General features: G+C 44.2%; 2 long non-coding RNA genes across 3 annotated transcripts in view; one reads left to right on the top strand and one right to left on the bottom strand.

Annotated features, from left to right (window-relative positions):
* The window catches only part of LOC125173473 (uncharacterized), an 84,605-nt gene that overhangs the window by 29,444 nt on the left and 35,187 nt on the right, over positions 1-19,974 (bottom strand). Inside the window, exon 1 of one of the 2 annotated variants that reach the window (XR_007155059.1) lies at positions 11,268-11,383. The exons of the other annotated variant lie outside the window; for it this stretch is intronic. This is a non-coding gene — a long non-coding RNA (uncharacterized LOC125173473). Of the gene's footprint in view, positions 1-11,267; positions 11,384-19,974 lie in introns of those variants that run through there. 2 annotated transcript variants of the gene reach the window in all.
* On the top strand, positions 446-19,709 carry LOC125173546 (uncharacterized). The gene is made up of 4 exons (XR_007155082.1): positions 446-546; positions 6,750-6,789; positions 9,102-9,145; positions 19,592-19,709. It is a non-coding gene; the product is annotated as an uncharacterized LOC125173546 (long non-coding RNA).

Genomic DNA, 19,974 nt, shown 5'->3' with positions numbered 1-19,974 from the left:
ACCACTTCTACAATCTCATTAGCACTGCAGACATACACACACATGCCATCACATCTGCAAGTTGTCAATGCTAAGTTATTAAGCCTGAGGCCTGAAGTAAATTAGGCCATGTCTCACAGAAACAGGTTATGTTACTCATATTAAGTATTTGTGTGGATTAAAATGCCATCTACTGTTTTGTGAGTCTTGTCTCCGGATCCTGCTGAGTGGCTGGAAGGGCTATCTTCCACACCCTGGCTCCAACCTACCTGAACACATTGGCCGATGCCTACCCCCTCCCAGAGGGGACTGGCTGAGATGAGCTACCCACCATTGTCTACCAGAGTCAGGCTATGAGGCCCCGGGGCAAGGGGCTTCAGTGGCTGCGTTTGGAATGAGGCTGCCTTCCAGGGTTGCCCCTGGCAACCAAACTGCTCCAGTAGCAGTTCATTTCTTAGAGGAGACTTGGGAACTGGAGGAGGTCGCTAACCTACAGGATGCAGGGAGTATATCAGTCGCGGTCCTCCTTTCCTCCTCCCAGTCTGAGTTCCCACTCCCATGAAGAGTGTAAGTGCTTTCCCTTTACCTGTCTACCTCAGCTCAACAGGATCAGCCTGAGATTCTCCCTGAGGACAGGGAGAATCTCAAACCAAACAAGTCTGGTTTGCCCTGAAGCAGAGATCTGGGTACCCAACACATCCTTGGCCAATTCCTGCCATACACCACATGCCCTCAAACGACTAACACCTTTTCACAGTTTCACTCTTTCTCCAGGAAGCCTACCTTGACTTGCCCCCTGGGCCCCAGGCAGGGGGATAGGTGCCCACCCCCACCTCCCCGGCCCCATCATGAAAGCTTAAGCATCACTCTACCATAGCACACATCACTCTGTGTGTATTTATCTATTTTTATTAGCTCCTTAAGATCAAGGTACTGTGTCTTATCCCAGCAGAGGGCCTGGCATACAGGAGGCAGAAATGAATACTTCTTGAATGGAAAAATGAATGAATGAGAACACAAGATTCTGACAGAGGGAAACAGGGGAGGTGGGCGGGCGCTTTTCAAGCACTGGCTGCATTATATACAGCGCACAGAGGGTCTTTAGAATGATTCGGCTTCATCTAGAATGTAGGACATGAGGAAGGAGCAACGAAGGTAGATCAGGACCATGCAGGACAGTCTTGAAAACTGAATTAAACATTTGGGACAGGAGAGTGGCAAGCTCGAAGCAGTGTTTTAAGAAGACATATCTGGCCAGGTGTGCAGGATAGACCTCAGGGGAGAGCCAGCTGGGCAGGGAGACTGGTCAGACGGCTGTTCTGACAGTCCAGATTTGACATGTAAAGGGTCTAGACAAGAGGAGGCTTGGGAGCCGGAGGGCGTCACTTGTCACTACAAGGGAAAATGTAAGCAAGAAATAAACCACCTAGCCCTGGTGGATGGCTTCTTCATGCTGCCTAGGAACGTCAGCAACTGCCTGACCTTGCTTAATTAGCATCATGTGGTTGCCATCTGAGCAGACTGGCCACTGAGCACTTTGCTCTCTGCAGAAATCTTAGCTGCCATCCTAAGTGCTGCTGTTACTTGAAGGGCACTTAGTGATAGTGGGGTGGAGGGGAAGTTGAGGAGAGCATTTTCCAAACCAGTAGTCCTGGAACTGTGGTCCACTGTGTATTAGTAGGCATCTTGCAAAGAAAACAATTGAGTTCTCTGCTCAGGTAATTTTGGGAGACTCCGGATTCAACAAAAGGCAAAGGTGTTTCTTTCCTATAATATCTCAAGGGGGCCATATGCCCCCTCCCTGCACCTCATCTTTATTGACTTACATGGCAGTAGAGCCTTTTCCGTGCCACACCCATTTGCAGCCCCTAAAGGAACATCACAAAACAGCTGAAGACTCTGAAATCAAATTGGTTGGCTTGCCTCCCGAAAGATGCTTCTGGACTACATATGTAGAGCACACTGCCCGCGTGCCCACGGCCCTGGCTTAGAAGAGTAATTTCACCTACCGCCCTACCTCAGAAGCCCTACAAAATCTGCTTACTAGCTGTGGCTCTGAAGCCACTCTGCCTGGATTCAAATACTAGCTCTACCATTTACTAGCTACGCAGCCTCGCTGTGCTTCAGTTTCCTTATCTACACAATGGGGAAAATACAACCAACTTCAGTGGGGTTGTTTGGAGGATTATATTAGTGAGATAAGCCCTGAAGAGCATGTAGCACTGTGCTTGGTGCATAGTAATCCCTCAGTAAATGTTAGGTGCTCGTTTTATCTTAGGAAGCCAAGTATCCTGTGATGACAGCCCAAGCCCTCCAGCCATAGCTCTGAAGTGAGGCATCCTAGTAAGGCTTGTTGCAAACAAGAGAAGGGGAGGGGGGGGGGGCGTCTCATCCTCTCTTTGCAGAAGCAGGAATGGAACATAGGGCTATATGACTAACCGGGGAGTGAAATCATAGAACCAGGATATACGGCTGGGCCTGAAGAGTCACAGCAAACAAAGGGGTCCACAATCTGTGTCTCCCTCTGCATGCCAAGATTCCCACCTTCTGGTGTCCCAGGTTGCCCTTCTTTACCAGAGAAGCATCAGACCATCAGGTATTTCCAGCCAGTGGCTTCCTGGCTGGAGTACTATGACCAAGATCTGTTTCTACCGACAGAACATTCCAACATCAAAGGAGTGTTTTTCCTTATACCAACAACCAATTCTCCAACTCTCTGGACACCAGCCAACTGTCTTAAACTTAACTCAATTCTGATACTACCTGGAGTTAGCCTCAGATCTCACAAGGGCTCAGTCTCATAAGACTGTCCCCACTTCAAATGCCAATCACAAATCTCTGGCCACCTCTACTTCTGACCAACCAGTTACAAATTGGGGGTTCCTACAGCCCCCTCTCCAGGTGCAATACTTTGCTATAACAGCTCACAGAACTAAGGAAAGCACTTTACTTACCTTTACTGGTTTATTAACAGAGGACATTATAAAGGATACAATGAACAGACAGATGAAGAGGTACACAGGGTGAGGTCCAGAAGGGTCCTGAGCATAGGAGCTTCTGTCCCCATGGATTTGGGGTCCATCATCCTCCATTCACCGAACTGGAAGCTCTCTGAACCTTTTCATTTAGGAGCTTTAATAGAGGTTTCATTACATAGGCATGATAGATTACTCAATCTCCAGCTCCTCCTCCCTCTTCAGAGGTTGGGTGGCGTACGGATGAAAGTTCTAGGCCTCTAATTGAGGCTTAGTCCTTCTGGTGGCTAGCCCCATCCTGAAGCTATCTAAAGTCCCACTAAGAGTTGCCTCATTAGAACAAAAGAGGCTCCTGTCACTCTGGAAATTCCAAGCCATTTAGGAGCACTGTGTCGGAAACAAAAAATGCTGCTATAACCCCCATCAGTCAGGAAATTACAAGGGTTTTAGGAGCTCTTTGTCAGGAATTGAGGACAATGATCAAATATATGTTTCTTATTATGCTACAAACTTAAGGTACAAACTTAAGAGGTGTTTACACACTCTTACTGTGTGGGTAAGAAGCTCATGTCACATCCTCCATGACTACAGGAGACACCACTTCACTGCGTCTTTTACTCTCCCTTCATCTCTCCTTGCCCTCACCACACACATATCTTTCCAGTGTTTAACTTGAACCCAACAGCTTTCACACATTCCAAGGAGACGCCTTTGGATTTGGAAGGCAGAATGAAGGAATAGGGAAATAATTCTTTCTACCAATTTAGCCTTTTACAAACGGCTTTTTTTTTTTGTAAGAGAGAGAGAGAGTGGATGTGTGAGCAGAGGAGGGGGGCAGAGGGGGGAGGGAGGGAGGGAGGGGGAGAGAGAGAGAGGGAGGGAGAGAGAGAGACAGAGAGAGAGAGATTGAAAATCTCAAGTAGGCTCCACGCCCAGTGTGGATCCCAATGTAGGGCTGGATCCCAAGACCCTGAGATCATGACCTGAGCCAAAATTAAGAGTCAGGAGGCTTAACCAACTGAGCTACCGAGGTGCCCCTACAAAGTGCTTTTATGCACATTACCTGATTTTGATAATAGCCCTCTGATAAAGGTGTTATTATTCCCATTTTAGAGGTAAAACACTAAAGTTTAAATAATGTCAGATAATGGGACACTTGGGTGGCTCAGTCAGTTAAGCGTCCAACTCTGGTTCAGGTCATGATCTCACATTCCATGAGTTAGAGCCCAGCATCAGTTTCTGTACTGTCAGCAAAGAGCCTGGAACTGTTTCAGATTCTGTGTCTCCCTCTCTCTCTGCCCCTCCTTCACTTGCACTCTGTCTCTCTGTCTCAAAAATAAATAAACATTAAAAAAATAAAATAAAGAACTAAATAATAGCCCAAGGTCACACAGCTATATGAAGTAGAATCAGGACCTGACCCCAGCACTTTAGACCTCTAAGCTAGGGAACTGTTGACTATACCCTCCAATGTGGCCTCCCCCCCCCCCCCATATTCAAGAAGCACGGCCTTGATCTGACCGAGACCTTGTCTCTGGGCAGGTCACATTCAGTTCTGTGGATTTGTGGGGGTGCAGCACCCCCAAATACCTCGCTCTGGCTCCAGAAATGACTTTTGAGAGGAGGTAAGCTGGTGAGGGCATTCAGGGATGCCAGAAGCAAAGTCTTGGATCAGAGCTGCTTTGTTCCCTCTTGTAGCACATTCTCCTCTGGGGAAATCTCCAGCAGCTGTGATATGGTTGGGTTCAATATTCTGCCCTGATGTGGTCTGACAAGCAGCTAAAAAGCTGGAGTGGGAAAATGCTAAGACTGAAAATCCCTCTGTGGAAACGTGATTACTTGTTACTACCCTCTGTGTACCAGGGGCTCAGGAAGTCCCAGGCAGGACTATCTGATAGGTTCTGAGTCTCATTCATAAGCCACAGTAAGAGGCATGCACCCTTCTCTAGCCTTCAGAGTGGTCAACCCAAATGCCCTCAGGCAAAAGATGGCTGTCTGCTTCCTTTGTTTTCATCTTTAGATATGTCCCTCCTCTCCTCCTACAGTGGGGACCAGTTTCTTCTCACTCAGGAACCAGCTTCTAAATCCTGAGACTCACTTTCTTCCTCCCCTCACCTCTCCTCAACTACCAGCTTTGTCACAGAATCTCTCAGAGGACACCCCCAAATCCCTGTTTTTATCCTCTGAATTCCAGGACCTACAATTTCTTCATTACAGTTAGAGAGAAGGATAGATTCCTTCTCATCCTGCTTATGCTGTGGGGATGAGAAGACAAGTGGTTTGAGCCCTCACTCTACCTTACCCATATTACTACCCTTTACAGCTCTACCTCAGCTGTCAAAGCCTGTGATGGCACACAGACTAAGGGAAACACACAAGTTCCCCCAAGGGACATGGAGGAAAGCTCCAAGCTTTTTACTTTTCTCCCAACACACATACACATTCAACTCTCTCTCTCTCTCCCTCACTCCCTCCCTACAAGGAGATGTTAATGGAGTCGTCTATTGAATGCAGCAGCTGCCAGAAATGTTAGGCTGACTGGGCAGAGGGCCTGAACCCATTTATTCCAAACTACAGCCCTCATCACATATCTCATGTTTTTATCTTTTAATTTCCACATTGTGCCTCAGCCAGGTCACTGAATGCTAACTCCTGGTATGAGAGCCCACATGTTTCCCTGGAGTATACACTGAGGTCTGCCTGTCTACCAGCCACAAAAGTAGTGCATGAAGATGAGGGAGGGAGGATGGGAGGAAGGGTAAGTCCGCACACATCTCCCAAAGTCCATTCATATCCAAGAAAATGTTCCTTAAAAAGCCCCAATTGTGGAACCTTTCTTTGACATTTGTCTATAATTGTGACAATTTACTAAAATGTCAAAAAGTCTAAAAGCCACTCTCAAGGAAACACTGCCTGTTTCTGAAGACTCTGAACGTGAGACCAGCCAGCACCCACCAGTCATTGCCACCTCGTAGCTGCCTTGTCCTCCATCTTGAGTTATTTGAAAGTCATACATTTTATCAGCTGTTCAGAATAAAGACAACAAAACAATTTTAATTACAGGATGGGAAAATCCTAGAATATTAGCTGTGTATAATCTGGCAAATTATGGGAACATGACTTGGTCACGGGCGGAACTCTTGCTTAACACAGGAATGTGCTTCAGCTGTTGGTTCTTTCTCCCAGCTTTTTCTTTGACCTACAATTCTCAGAGGATCCATTCCACAGATATAACTCAGTGCCACTATGTTCCAACCTGCGCCTCCTGGCACAGCCCTTGGATTCAAGATAAGATTACCTCTTCCTTGTGGTTTTCTGACACTCCCAGCTGATTCCCTGGATACTGTGGTCAGAGGCTCCTCAAACCAGCTAGACTGATGGGAGCCTTTCTTCAATCTGAGCTTGCCTTTCTTCACACCTGAGTCTAGCAAGTGCTATTCACAACTGACTGCTGAATCCATAATTTGTGTTTCGTAAGAAATTTCATTTGAATGAGCTAGATGTACTCTACAGTTAAGAGGAGAATGGACAATACACACTGTAATGGACACAGATTCCCAAGCATCACTTCCTTAGGGAATCAGTCTCTCACATTCCCTAGTTATTCTAAGACCACATTATTCTGGAGGGACAAGACGCTCCCTACAACTCCAGGGGTAAGGACACAATCCACACCTAGCCCATTAAATTACTTTGCAGCCAAAAAAAAAAAAAAAATTACTTTGCAGCAACTGGTTCAGAGAAGGATATACGACCCAGACCACACTAATCATAGTCTTTTCTGTGTTTTTGCAGGAGCTATGGGAAATGATACATGCTTTCTCCCTCTAGAATGGTGAGTTCTAAGGATAGCACTGTTTTGGGGCTGCTGGTGGCCATATGGCTGCCACGTGTAGAGAACCTGCCTAAGAGTAAAGCTATGCAGGAGTAAGCAAAGCTAAGTGATGGAAGTAGTCTACACCTTGATGCACCATTTAAACTCATGGATTTAGTCTTCCTGAAGCAAGTCTACTCTTTGCTGGAGATGTTTGGGAAAAAGGCAGATAGCTGCCTTTCACTCATCTGTTATTGGGTCCCTAAACTACCTCAGTTTTATTCCCTCTCACAAAATATATTAGGAGAAAAGTTATGGAAATGGATGAGAGTTGTCAAAACTTCCCCCGTTTACCTCCATATCTAAACACAAGATCCCAGATCTCTTGAGAACAAGAATGAGGAGCCACTTTCATTCTAAAAATACTGAGTCAACTCAGTATTTGAGGCATGTCCCTCAATCAGTGGGAATATCTGGAGAGAAAGATTTACTGTGCTCTCACATTTTCCTTTGGCCACTATCAATGTAGATGGGTCAAGATATATCAGTGGCACACCAGGACTCAGTGATATGTCAGAGAGTTCTCTGCTCCTTTGCCAACTCCATCCCTTCCTATCCTCTCTGTTAATGTGAAGGAAGTTATGTTCTAAGGGGTCACCAGAAGCAGTTAAGTAACTGTTTTGTAGAGGCTTCCTTGGAAGAATGTAAGAATTCACCCTTATTCTCGCAAGAGGTAGCCAGTCCCAAATCTCGCAGACTCTGATGATGAAGCCTGGACTTGGAGAAGAAAGCAGGGAGTACAGAAGGAAGAAAGAGGGAAACCAAAGAGAACGATTACCAAAAAAGAGGGAAAAAGAATCTCCCAAGCACAAAATAGCAACAAGAAGAAGCCAACAGATTGAGTGAAACATACCAGAACCCGAGCACCTAAAGCCCCCACAGCAGGCAGTTCCTGGGCAGGCGCTGAGCTTCTCCTTTCAGATGACTCTGGACCCTGCCCTGGGGAGGTGAAGCCTGGCCAGCTCCCAAACAGAGCACAGACCTGCACAATTGACTAGCTGTCTAGTCATGGCTCAAGGGTTCTTGCAATCAAGATGCTTCCATAATTGGTTAAATCCGTGGAACCTCAGCCTGTGGTTCTGAGCTAACAAGGCTACTTAAATCCTTGCTGGCACCACTGTCTGCCAGATGCCTGCTGAAGAAGCCACCTATTGCTAGAACACATCCTCATCTTCTCTCAGCAGACCTCTACTCATCTATACTTTTGGGACAGAGGAATAGAGGGTATTATTCCCAATGTTCATAATCATTGGGCATTAATCATCATCACTATAATCACAAAGTTATTTGGGTTACTCAATACTCTACCACTTGGGAGAGGTGCTGTCTTAAGTTTGGTTCCCTAGAAGCAGAGCTCAAGAGAGGATTCAGGTAATATGATTTATTGAGGTGTGCCCTTAGGAGAAAGAATGAAAAAAGCAGAAGATGGCAGGAAAGAAGAATGTGGTTGCAGCTTTGTTTGGCTTCTGCCTGATCCCACAGGGGAGCTCAAGAACATAAATAACACCAAAGAATTGATCCTTCCTTGAGGTGAAGGGGGTGAAAGCGATAGGGAAGTACAGATAGGGTCTCCCATCCACCAAGCAATTTTCTTGAGAAGGGGGCATCTGTGAGCTACTTAGAACCCAATACAGCAGCTGGAGACATGATACTCTGATGTGGTAAAGATGCATTCCAGCAGGAGTACTGACAGCATCCACCAGGGCTCCCTTAGTCAGCTCTGGCTGACGTCACAAATTACCATAGAGTGTGTGGCTTCAATTTATTTTCTCATAGCTCTGGAGGCTGGAAATCTGAGGTCAGGGTATCAGTGTGGCTAAGTTCTTACAAGGGCTTTCTTCCTGGTTTGCACATGTCCACCTTCTTGGTGTGTGCTCACAAGGGGCCTGGGGAGGTGAGTTAAACAACAAGCCCTCTGATGTCTCCTCTTATAAGGGCACTAATTCCATCATGAGAGCCCCACCCTCATAACCTCTAAACAACATCATCTAAACCTAAATACCTCTCAAAGGCCCTTCCCCAAATACCATCACATTGGGGGTTAGGGTTTTAGTCATCTGAATTTTAGGGGAATACAATCCAATCCATAGCAGCTACCATTCTGTAAACAGGGAAAAGAAACAAGAGTTAGCCAGATTTGTTCCAGAAGAGCCATTTCCCTTGCACCTAAGTTCTTCTGGAACCCCATCTATGGACTGACGCAGAAGAAAGAAGTTAAATCTTGACGGGCTGAGCTAGGCCTAGGATCTCCCAACAGCTTCTTTTGTCAGCAGGTGCTGTTTCCTGTCCTGTGATTGTCTGCAAGCCTTAGTCCTTGGTAAGTATTCTGTAGGTGACAGCAGAGGCATCTGTGTGCCATCCTATCCAACTTAGTCTTTGAAGCTCCCAAGCAGAGCCATTAACATTCTCTTCAGTCACAGACAGTTCTCTTCAGCCTGTTAGTCTCATTTTCTTCCCTTCAGACTTTCTCATCAAGAGCAGAAGCTTCCTTGTTCTTAGAACCTTTTCTTCTCTTCAAAGAGCTCTGGGCTCCAGGGAGGCCTGTGGCCAACTTGCCAGACACCTCTGGATTCCCAATGAAGAACAGATTGCCTCCTGCTCTGCAGCTCAGGACCCAAGCACTTCTGACTCCCCTCACCTAAGGATTGAGCAAAGGACCAAGTAGGATGCCCCCTTCCCTCTAGGTAGTCCTCCAGGTAGGATTAGGCGTTGGGTTATTGAGGCTATCCTGCTTAGTTCCCCAGTCTACCACTACTTCTGGATTTGGGTTATTCAGACAGAGGAATTCAGCAGGAAGTATCACTAGCCCTGCCCTTGAGAGTAGGAATCCATCCACTGGCCACCCTCCATTTTGGAGCCCCTTTCCATTCATTTGGGAGGAGGTGGGGAGGACTCTCCATTTCACAGATGGAGCCCTATAGGGGCAGAAAAGAGTTCTCAATGAGAATGCCATTCATGCCTCTTGTATTTATTAAGAGCTATCACACACACAGCTGTGTGGTGGGTTCCTAGAAAATAGAAGAAGTAATCTCAGGGAAGCTTAAATGCTACTACTGGCCCCAAAGTAAATTTCTTTAGCAATCTACAGATTTTAATAAGAGGGACTCAGGTGCTGGCAGTTCACTCAAAGATGAGTAAGTCAGGCAGACAGTAATTCAGTTTCGTTGTTGAAACTCTCCTTTGAAGGCTTCTCTTTCCTTCCAAGAACTACTGGTTGTATTCCTTTATCTTCCCCAAGGTTTTCCAGGATGAGAGGACTGTGCCATATTCCCTCACTGCCCAGGACATGATTCTGACATTTCTACATCTTTCCTTCACTTATGCCCTACAGTTGTCTCAAGCATACAAGCACTCACTCCTTACAACTGCTTCTGCAGTAATTCCAGAGAGGCACATGAAAACAACTTTCCCAGGATTATATTTTACTAAATTCCTCTGCAGACAAATAGTTATGGCAATAGGGTGCAATCATTTGTATTCATTTCACTGTCCCAGTGGATCCAGCATCACTGGGCATACCAGCCCAGGTGGACACAGAGGCACACAGAAAAGGTCTGCGACTCCATCTGCTGGCTTGCCAGCAGCTCGGGGTGCAGCCTTTGAATTCCTTGCAAGACAGGCTCTGGCTCTGAACCAGGAGACCAAGATGTCTTTTCATCATGATAGAATACAGATATTCAGCCATTTTATCAAAAGTGATGACATCTACCCTTCCAAACTTAAACCCACAGACACAGACAACAAATACAGCTGGAAAACACAGAGCCAAGGAATATTGATCTAATAGGAGCTGCCTCTGCTCTGAGAAGCATTGCTTTGGGGCTATAACAGGGACCTGCATCTAACAAGAAGACAGCTCCAAAACAAGGGGGGGCGGGGGTGGGAGGGGTTAGGATGGAGTTGACAAAAACACTGATGAAATTGGGCATTTTCTCTTCTTCTTTCCATCAAGCCTTTCATCTCCACTTGCCTTGTGTATGAAAAATGCTGCTTCTGCAGATTATTTATTCCCCGGGGCCTGTGATCTATCCAGAGTCATCTTTTATCCTCACAATTTCTAGTTTATCTATCTTACTGTGAGGTAAGGAAAAGACGGGGGTCCATTTTATTTTATTATTTTTTTAAGTTTTATTTATTTATTTTGAGAGAATGAGCATGAGTCAGGGAGAGGCGCAGGGGTGGGAAGACAAGGAGACAGAGAGAGAGAGAGAGAGAGAGAGAGAGAGAGAGAGAATGAATCCCAAGCAGGCTCCATGCTCGGCACAGAGCCTGAGAGAGGTCTTGATCCCATGACACTGGGATCATAACCTGAGCCAAAATCAAGAGTTGGATGCCTAACTGACTGAGCCACCCAGGTGCCCTTATGGGAGTCCATCTTACAGATAAGGACAATTAAGCTTCCTTAACAGAAGACAGAAAGAGAAAACGATATTACCTACCATTACTCAAAAATTAATTACTTGGTTCTTGGGGCACCTGGGTGGCCCAGTCTGTTGAGCATCCAGCTTTTGATTTCAGTTCAGGTCTTGATCTTCAGGTTGTGAGTTCAAGCCCTCCATTGGGTTCCACATTGAGTGTGGAGCCTATCAGAAAGAAAGAAAGAAAGAAAGAAAGAAAGAAAGAAAGAAAGAGAAGGGGGAAGAAAGAAAGAAATTATGCACTTGGTTCTTGATATCCCTACATGGTATTATGTATTTGCAAGTTTCAACAGAGACTCTATTCTGCAGTATCCATGTCATAGCAAAGTGAAGTGCCAGCAAAGATTCTGGCAAATTCTATAAATTTTCATAGAAAACAGTTGAAAGGCAGTTACAAAACTCTAAAACCTTCACCCAAATCAAGGGTAAAAAAAGTTGTTGGATATTAAGAGAAAGTGTTTTTTTTTTTTAATGTTTGTTTATTTAGAGAGAGCGTGCAATTATGAAAGAGCAAGTTTGTTAATAAGGGAGGGGTTAGAGAAAGAGAGGTGGAGAGAGAATCCTAAGCAGGCTCCTCGCTGTCAGCACAGAGCCCAACGTGGGGCTTGATCTCACGAATCATGAGATCATGACCTGAGCCGAAATCAAGAGTCAGACGCTTAACCAACTGAGCTACCCAGGCACCCCAAAAGAAAGTTTTTGAAAAAGATGTATTTGGTGAGAAATTTTGGTGTCCTATGGGTACTCCTCTCCAAAGAAAGAGGGGTACCTGCATTTCACCACAAGCCTAATGAGAAGGGCCTCAAGGGGACCCCTCAGAGAGCTTGCTATGTGTCTTTGTCAATTAGAGGGGCAGAATGGACTAATTTCTGACTCCAGCCCAAGAAATACAGGGACCACTATATGGGCTGGTGGCTGCTTTGTCATGCTGGGATCTGCCCATAGTCACAGGGCTTGAGTGAGCAAAGAACCTGTTTCTCATGGAAAAACTGGAAATGGAATGTTGAATTATTAGGGGCTATAGAGGAAGAAAGCAACTGAGAGAGGACAGTGTAAAAAAAAAAGCAGTGTCACATACTTGTCCAGGTCAAGCGTGTATGTGCATATGTGTGGAGGGGACTTCAGATCTCTGAAGAACCCACAAGAGTACCCCAAGAAAATGCCTGATTTAAACTTTGGCCCCTCCTACACCTGTTGGGATGAGCACTGGGTGTTGTATGGAAACCAATTTGACAATAAATTTCATATTAAAAAAAAACAACTTTGGCCCTCCTGGCTTTAAAAAAAAAAGCCAGCTTCAACAACATGAAATAAGTACAAAATTTCTTGCCATCTCTTACTTTCTTGCTGTAGTCCTGAATGGCTCAGAAATTTCAGGGAAGTAGCAAGGACCATACTTCCTCTCTTCACTGTCATCAAGCCCCAGATTGGGGAGCACAAATAGCTTAATCTTGAAGAAATCTGCAAACACTGACAGTACCTGGGCTGAACATGTTAAGTACGTAACTAGATCATGTTTTACTGCATAAAGTCACTATAGGGCTTCCTGATTACCTGCAAGAAAAGCATTTGTTCAGAAGCAGAATTAGGACCATCAATGCAGAGCAGTTTTAAAGTAACAGTGGGAACCAAAAACAAAGTTTCTTTTATGATTACACCTTATGAGTCCTACTTGTCATTGTTCCAATTACAATTGTAAAAGCTGTTCCTCCACCTTTCCCTCACCCTCAACCTTACCTTTACTGTAAAAATAATAAGTGTGCCTGGGAGGCTCTGTTTTAAGTGTCTGTCTCTTGATTTAGGATCAGGTCATGATCCCATGATTCCTGAGATCGAGCCCCACTTTGGCAGCACAGAGCCTGCTTGGGATTCTTTCTCCCTCTCTCTCTCCCATCGTGCACTTGTACTGTGCTCTCTCTCTCTCCCCCTTGCTCTCAAAAAAAAAAAAAAAAAAAAAAAGTAATAAAAACACCACCAAAGGGGTCATAACAAGAGGAGCTATTGTCAGAACTAATAATTCTCTTTGACTTAACAGCACTCTTAATGTCTTTGTGGAAAAGGAGACCTATGGACTCGAGTTCTGCCTACTTCTCCATTTCTTCTTAATTTCCCAAGTATCCCCTATTCCTTTCTGTCACTCCACAGTATGTACCACAGTTTTGAGGGAGACTACTTCTACTTCTTCTTCTTTTTTTTAAGTAAGCTCTACACCCAAAGTGGGGCTTGAACTCATGACTCTGAGATCAAGAGTCACATGCTCTACCGACTGAGCCAGCCAGGCACCCCTGAGGGAAACTACTTTTAACAGTGTCCTAAAATTTCCTGTGTTGTCACAGTCCTGCCCCACATCCTGCCCATCCTCAGGGATAACACAAAGGTCAGAAGATATGATGACAGCTTCACACCCTCTTCCATGACAACATTTATCTTCTCAATTTTCCCCTAGAGTCCACAGTGGATGAGATACACACACATACACCCACATACAAAAATTGTATACATGAATTCTCTGCCCTCCAGGGAAGTAAAACTTAAGACAGCTAACATTAAACACACACGCATAAATGTATAAATATGTATAAATAACAGAAAACAAATACATGAACAGCAGGGGAAATGCATGATTGAGATGGGAAGCAGAATCCGCCAGTCAACAAATGATTTACTGAACAGCTACTAGATGTTAGACATTGAGCTAGGTTCTGGTAATACAATTTTGAACAGAAAAGACACATTCCCTGCACAGACATGGAACTTTCAAAATGCCAGAGAAAATAAACACTAAACAACTATTTACTAAAAAGTAGGTTAATGAATGAATAAAAGTGTATGAGGTGCTGTGTAAGATAATACACGGGACTGGCCTGAGCATTAGGAACCTAATCTAGTGGGGGTTTGAGAAGCTTGCCTACACCAGTGACATTTCAAATGGGTCCTGGAAGCTGAGTAGGGTTAGACAGATGGCTGGTGGGGAGAAGAGGGACCTAGGAGAAGAAAGGGCAAATGGGAAGGCAGAAGCTATACATTCAAGGAACTGAAAGAAGGCCTGTGTGGCTAGACTGGGTCTTTCTATGAAGCAGCGGGAAAGGGGCCAAGTAAGGAGACTGAAGAGATCAGCAGGAAGCTGGGGATTTTCAGTGTTGATTCAGAACAAAGCAGGTGAAAATTATAGGATAAAAGATTCGAAGGACTGGAAGGAACTTTAAAGGTTATCTAGTCCAACCACCCAGATGCTGCTGGAATCCTGTCTGCCCATTCCCTACCTCTGGATCAACATGAATGGAGGCCAGAAAGGGCTTACATGGGATCACAGGAGACTGGTGTCAGGGAGCAAGTGAAATACCCATGGAGCCCCAAAGGCTGAGGCAGAAGGGTTCTTGGCTTCATTTCTCTGTCCCCAGAGTAGGAGTTGGAGCTGCCAGGTTCATCGACCTATCTGTGTGAAGACACCCTGACAGCATTAGCCAAAGTGAAGCGGATGGCAGCCACTCGTGTTTATTAACCACAGCTTGGTGGGCGGAGAATTACTCTGAGCAGGTGTCAGGGAGGTTGGTTTGTTCAAGAGAGTTTGGCTAGTTTGCACTCACAACAGAGAACCCTATTGTGGAGGGCCAGGCAAGGCAGCCTATAGTAAAGCCAAAAGAGAGCAAAACCAGTGTGCCCATCACCCAGAGGAGCTCTGGCCTGTTCACTCTAATACTGGAATTTGTTCATCACTGCTAGGGTGCATGTTTCTTGTGCTAGAGGCAGGACATGGAGGCTACTCCTTCATGGTACAAAGCAATTAAACATTCATGTTTCCATGGTAGTAGTGAAGCCTGCTCCTCCCACCCCCACCATTTCCCTTCCTTTTCCTGCTTCTCATTATATGGCAGGGTTTGGTATGCTCAGTAAGGGTCCCATGTCCTTGCCATCATTGTCACTAATCAGCATTTAGTAAGCACTCTACACTACGAAGAGCTTCATGGTGGCTCAGGATACAGGAAAGTAGAGGTCTCTATACTTAAGAGGCTCATAAATCTAGATGAGGAAGGCAGAAACATGCACCATAACCTCAAGTACCAAATGGATATAGACGGAAAAAATGAGGCTTTATGGAAAACTAGATGGCTGTAGAATCACTATGGAACTAGATCACTTGATAATCCCCAAGCTCTCTGAAGGAGCTGGCACTTGATCTGGGTCTGACATCAAAGCCAGGTGTGGTGAGGAGGTGGGAAAGCATGTGTGTGTTGAAGGAGGGATGGGAGGCACGAGGATAGAGGGACAGGGTTAGACCAGGGGTTTCTGACAGAGTAGTAATGGGAAGTCAGATTTGAAAGGTGAAGAAAATCATGAGAAGCCCTAATGGTAGAATAAAGTGCTTGGAGCTTTGCTTTTATTCTGGAGATAACAAGACACCACTAGAGTTTTGGAGCAGAAGTTTTAGAACAACTCTGGTGATTGGAATGTGCAAAATAATTTGAATGGAGAAGAGGGGGAAAAAAGGCAAGGAAGCCAGTTTCAGATCAGCATATGGAAGAATTTGATAACTTTTAGTTTTTCTTCTATTGCTAAAAGAACTGGATGACAGACATTTCCCTTAACCTCCCATTGAAATTAAAGAAAAAGAGATGAAAGTTCTGGTTGCAGTGATATGGGTTTGGGATTTATAAAACCATTAAGATTCCTATAAAAGAGTAAGATAGAAGCAAGAGCTTGAAGAAACTGGCCTCAGAGCAGCATGATGCAGGGAAGTGCTCCAAGCAGATTAGAAAAAGATTCTCCTGGGTTGCAGATGAAGATGAGTTTGTAGGACCTGGAAGGGACCTAAGACCCTAAGTCTTGCTCCCTGGAAGCACCTGAGGAGGGAACATGACCCTTGAGAAGATGGGCCACATGAAGCAACTGGGAGACAGGAGTCTAGACAGCAGGATTCACAGCCTTACAAGAATCCTGTGAGTCAATGATGAAGAGCAGACACTCATTCCCTGGACCTGAAGGGAAGGTCCAAATGATGGGACAACAGATGTGTCAGGAATAACCAGCAACTCAGAACCCTCTGTAGTCTGATGGCAAAATATAAGACCCTGGAATCACAATTCAAACCTGAAGATGAGAAATAGGTGAGGTTAAATTTCCCACCATTAAGGTGGGATAGGAGCATAAAACTGGAGTGTATCTTTATTTAAGATTATAAATAAATGTGATACTTCCCCCACACAGGAATTTATAAACTGAGAGTCATACCTGCTATAAACGTTGCAGTTCAAGTGTGAAGGGATGACACCTAGATGAGAATGATTGCGAAGAAAAGACAAAAGACATAAAAGTCCTAGATGTATTATGCAGGAATAAAGAACAGGACTTGATCTGCCCAGAATCTACAGAAAATCCCATGGCATGTTGAGAATGCAGGAAGTTTCTCCTTGCCTCTGTCACTCTCTACCCTTAGGCATTCCTAAAGGGGACTCAAGTAAATGCTTTATGAGTTAGTCCTAGCATCCATAAATTATGATGAAATGTAACTTAAAAAAGCTTTGTGTTCTCCCAAGGCTGTATGTTAGTGCTCGGGTAATAAAAAAAATATGAGATTTAGTCACTGAGTTTCCACTTTGTATCAGATATGGAGAGCACCAGCAATACCTAGATTAACATTACTCTGTTCTCATCCTTGAGATGCTCACAATCTAGTGGAAGGATGGACATGCCGTCCCTTGTGTGTGTCACAGCAGAGCTGGGTAAATCTAGCAGGATCAAGTGACAACCTACGCTTCAGAAAGCCAGAGAGGGCTTTACAGAGAAGCTGAGATTTAAGTGGGTTTTACAGGAGGAGTAGGAGCTCAACATTTTGGTAAGGAAAAGAAGAGCACTCTGGGTAGTACACACAAGGCATGGAGGAATAAAGAAATCGGGAGCTTGCATTGGGGACCGGTGAGAAGGGATGAAAAAGAACTTGGAAGAATGCGCTCCCCAGTATTTTCACAAAACTAATGAAGTTATAAAGATCACATAAGTGATTTTGCAAATTCACTAGTAGGTTAGGACCTATATTCTAAGCCTATGAGTTGGGACTCACAGAGCTAAGTGGGATTATCATAACAAAGAACAAAATTCAACCGCATTCAGTGAAAAAGATGTTCTAGCTAGAAATGGATCCTACAATCTTTAACCAAGGGTAGGTAGGCTACCCACATGATGGACACAGGAGGAGCAGCTATTAACATATTCACCCCAAAAGGACTTCTGAGATACACGAAGTCATGTGTCATCTGGTATATGGCCCTATGCTGGATACTACACAAAGGGATATGGACACTTAACTACCCTTAGAGAACCTAACAGCCTGAGACCAAACTTCATTTGTCTCTCTGAGGACATGTCACCAAAATTACTAGCATGTTTTCCTTCCTCATTAATCTCTAACCTCATAGCCTTCTTTACCTACCACACGAGCAACTTTTACAGAAAACACTTTATCTTAATATCCATATTCCAGGAGTCTGGATAAAGCCTGGGAACTTAGAGGGGCCCATCATACTGCACAGCTTCAAGCTTTCTGTATTGGGGGTCACTTTTAGGCCACTTCTCTTTAGGCACTACTCCTTCCCCACCTTTGTCCTTCACGATAAAGACAGCGTCAAAGAGGGCTACGCTTGCCTGCAATCCATGGTAGCTTCATTTGAAATATGGCACAAGAAGAAAACACCCCTCAAAACTTGAGAGAGTTTTTTTCCTAATAATGTGCCTGAAGATTTATTGAAACATCTGAAGCTCATTTTCAGCACATTAAAGATCTGAATTGCAAATGTACAGGTTATATATTTTGCAATGTATTTCTGATAGAATTCAGGAATCAGGGGAGAAAAGATATTATTGACACATTGTTTGAGAGTGACGGGGGGATCTTAAAAAACTGACTTCAACTAAAAAAAGAAAAAAATCTGGTTTTACCCTTCAAATAAAAAGTGCATTTGATTTTGAAAAACAATCATCGAGACTCACATTTTTGTGTTTAACAACCACCTTGAAATTGCTCTCCCTCAGAGGACAGCATGATTCTGGGCCACCTTCGCATGAATGATTTATGACATTCATGAACTTGGCAACTACATCAGTTTTTCTAAACCTGGCATCCAACACCAGCTGCATGTTAAGTGAAGATTTATGATTTATAAAACTTACCTCATTATGCAGAGGTACATGAATTGTCTTGTGTGTGCAGTCTATAACTCCCAAGACAGATAAGGAGGCAGCTATGTCACAGAATTTATGGCTCCTCCCTGCTAAAGCTGAAGTTTTGAAGAAAAACTAAAAAAAAAAAAAAAACAAAAAAAAAAACCTGGCCCTTCGGAGAAAAATAGCTTTAGCTAACCATTACACTCCCACATGATGAACTGGCCATAGCTCACCACTATATCTTACAAGAACAAAGAGGCTAACAGTGAAAGTCACTTTAATCACAGCACTGAACTATGTCTCCATTTTGAGCACTGCAGTAATAGAACTTAAATGACTCTTTGGAAATATCAAGCAGTTTGTCAGCTTAATTTCCCCCAGTTTGGTGTGTGAGATCTCTTGTTGAGATTTCTCATCAAGTAGTCCAGCCAGAACCACAGACATGGACTTCAGAGAAGAGAATTCAACACGTTGGTGTGCCCAGTGGCTTCCTGCATGTACCTTCAACATGAGGAAGAGTAAATGTTGGCGTTGGTTATGAAATGCAGCTTGTTTTCAAAGATATTTTAGAAATGCAGCAAATCTCTCCCCATATCCTGCTAAAAAGTGGGAGCACAGAGGATTCTGTGAATCTCAAGAAAGAATCAGATTATATAGACAGTCATCAAAAATGACAAGTATAGGGGCACCTCGGTGGCTCAGTCAGTTAAGTGTCTGACTTTGGCTTAGGTCATGATCTCGCAGTTTGTGAGTTCGAGCCCCGCATCAAGCTCCGTGCTGACAGATAGGACCCTGGAGTCTGCTTCAGATTCTGTGTCTCCTTCTCTCTCTGCCCCTCCCTCACTGTGCTCTGTCTCTGTCTCTATCAAAAATAAATAAATGTAAAAAAAAAAAAAAAAAGACAAGTACATGGGACCAGGTTGAGAAGCAGATCTCTTTAGACAAGATAAACACAAAAAGCAGAATATGAAAATGGTAAGCACACACAATGACAGGGAAAAGGCAAAGTGATGGAAAAAAGGATGTTTCCAGCCTAGAGATTTTCAATAGTATAAAATGAAGAGAAAAACAATGAAATTCGTAATAAAGTATTTTCAAATATACCTATGAATATACCTATAGAGATATATACATGGTTGTTAACGTCCCTGAATGCAAGAAGTACACCCTCTGTCTCTCCTCTGCAGAACTCTCTAAACAGTGTTCTACCCTACCTGGCCTTCGACAGTATAGAAGACCAGCACTCAAATACCTGAGGCAATGGAAGAAAGCTGAAAATGTAAAAAGTCTCCAAGGAAGGGTAAGAAAATTACTTGGACAAAGGAATGTGAGGAACCCATTTCCAACTTTAATAACTAATTATTAACTCACTTGATTTTTGAAATGTGTCTGGTATTTCAGTGTACTGGATGCACTGAAATGTGTCCAGTTCTTAATAACACCTTATCTGCTCATTGAAATGCAGTTACTCTAACTCAGTTAAATGATGCTCTTCACACAAAATGGTGCCCTGGATCGCCTGGGTGGCTCAGTTGGTTAAGCATCTGACTCTTGATTTCCTTCGGATCAG

Source organism: Prionailurus viverrinus, chromosome A1 (genome assembly GCF_022837055.1).
Source record: "Prionailurus viverrinus isolate Anna chromosome A1, UM_Priviv_1.0, whole genome shotgun sequence".
Classification (NCBI taxonomy): Eukaryota; Metazoa; Chordata; class Mammalia; order Carnivora; family Felidae; genus Prionailurus; species Prionailurus viverrinus.
The sequence above is the reverse complement of the archived record's forward strand: the minus strand, read 5'-3'. Positions and strand labels throughout refer to the sequence as shown.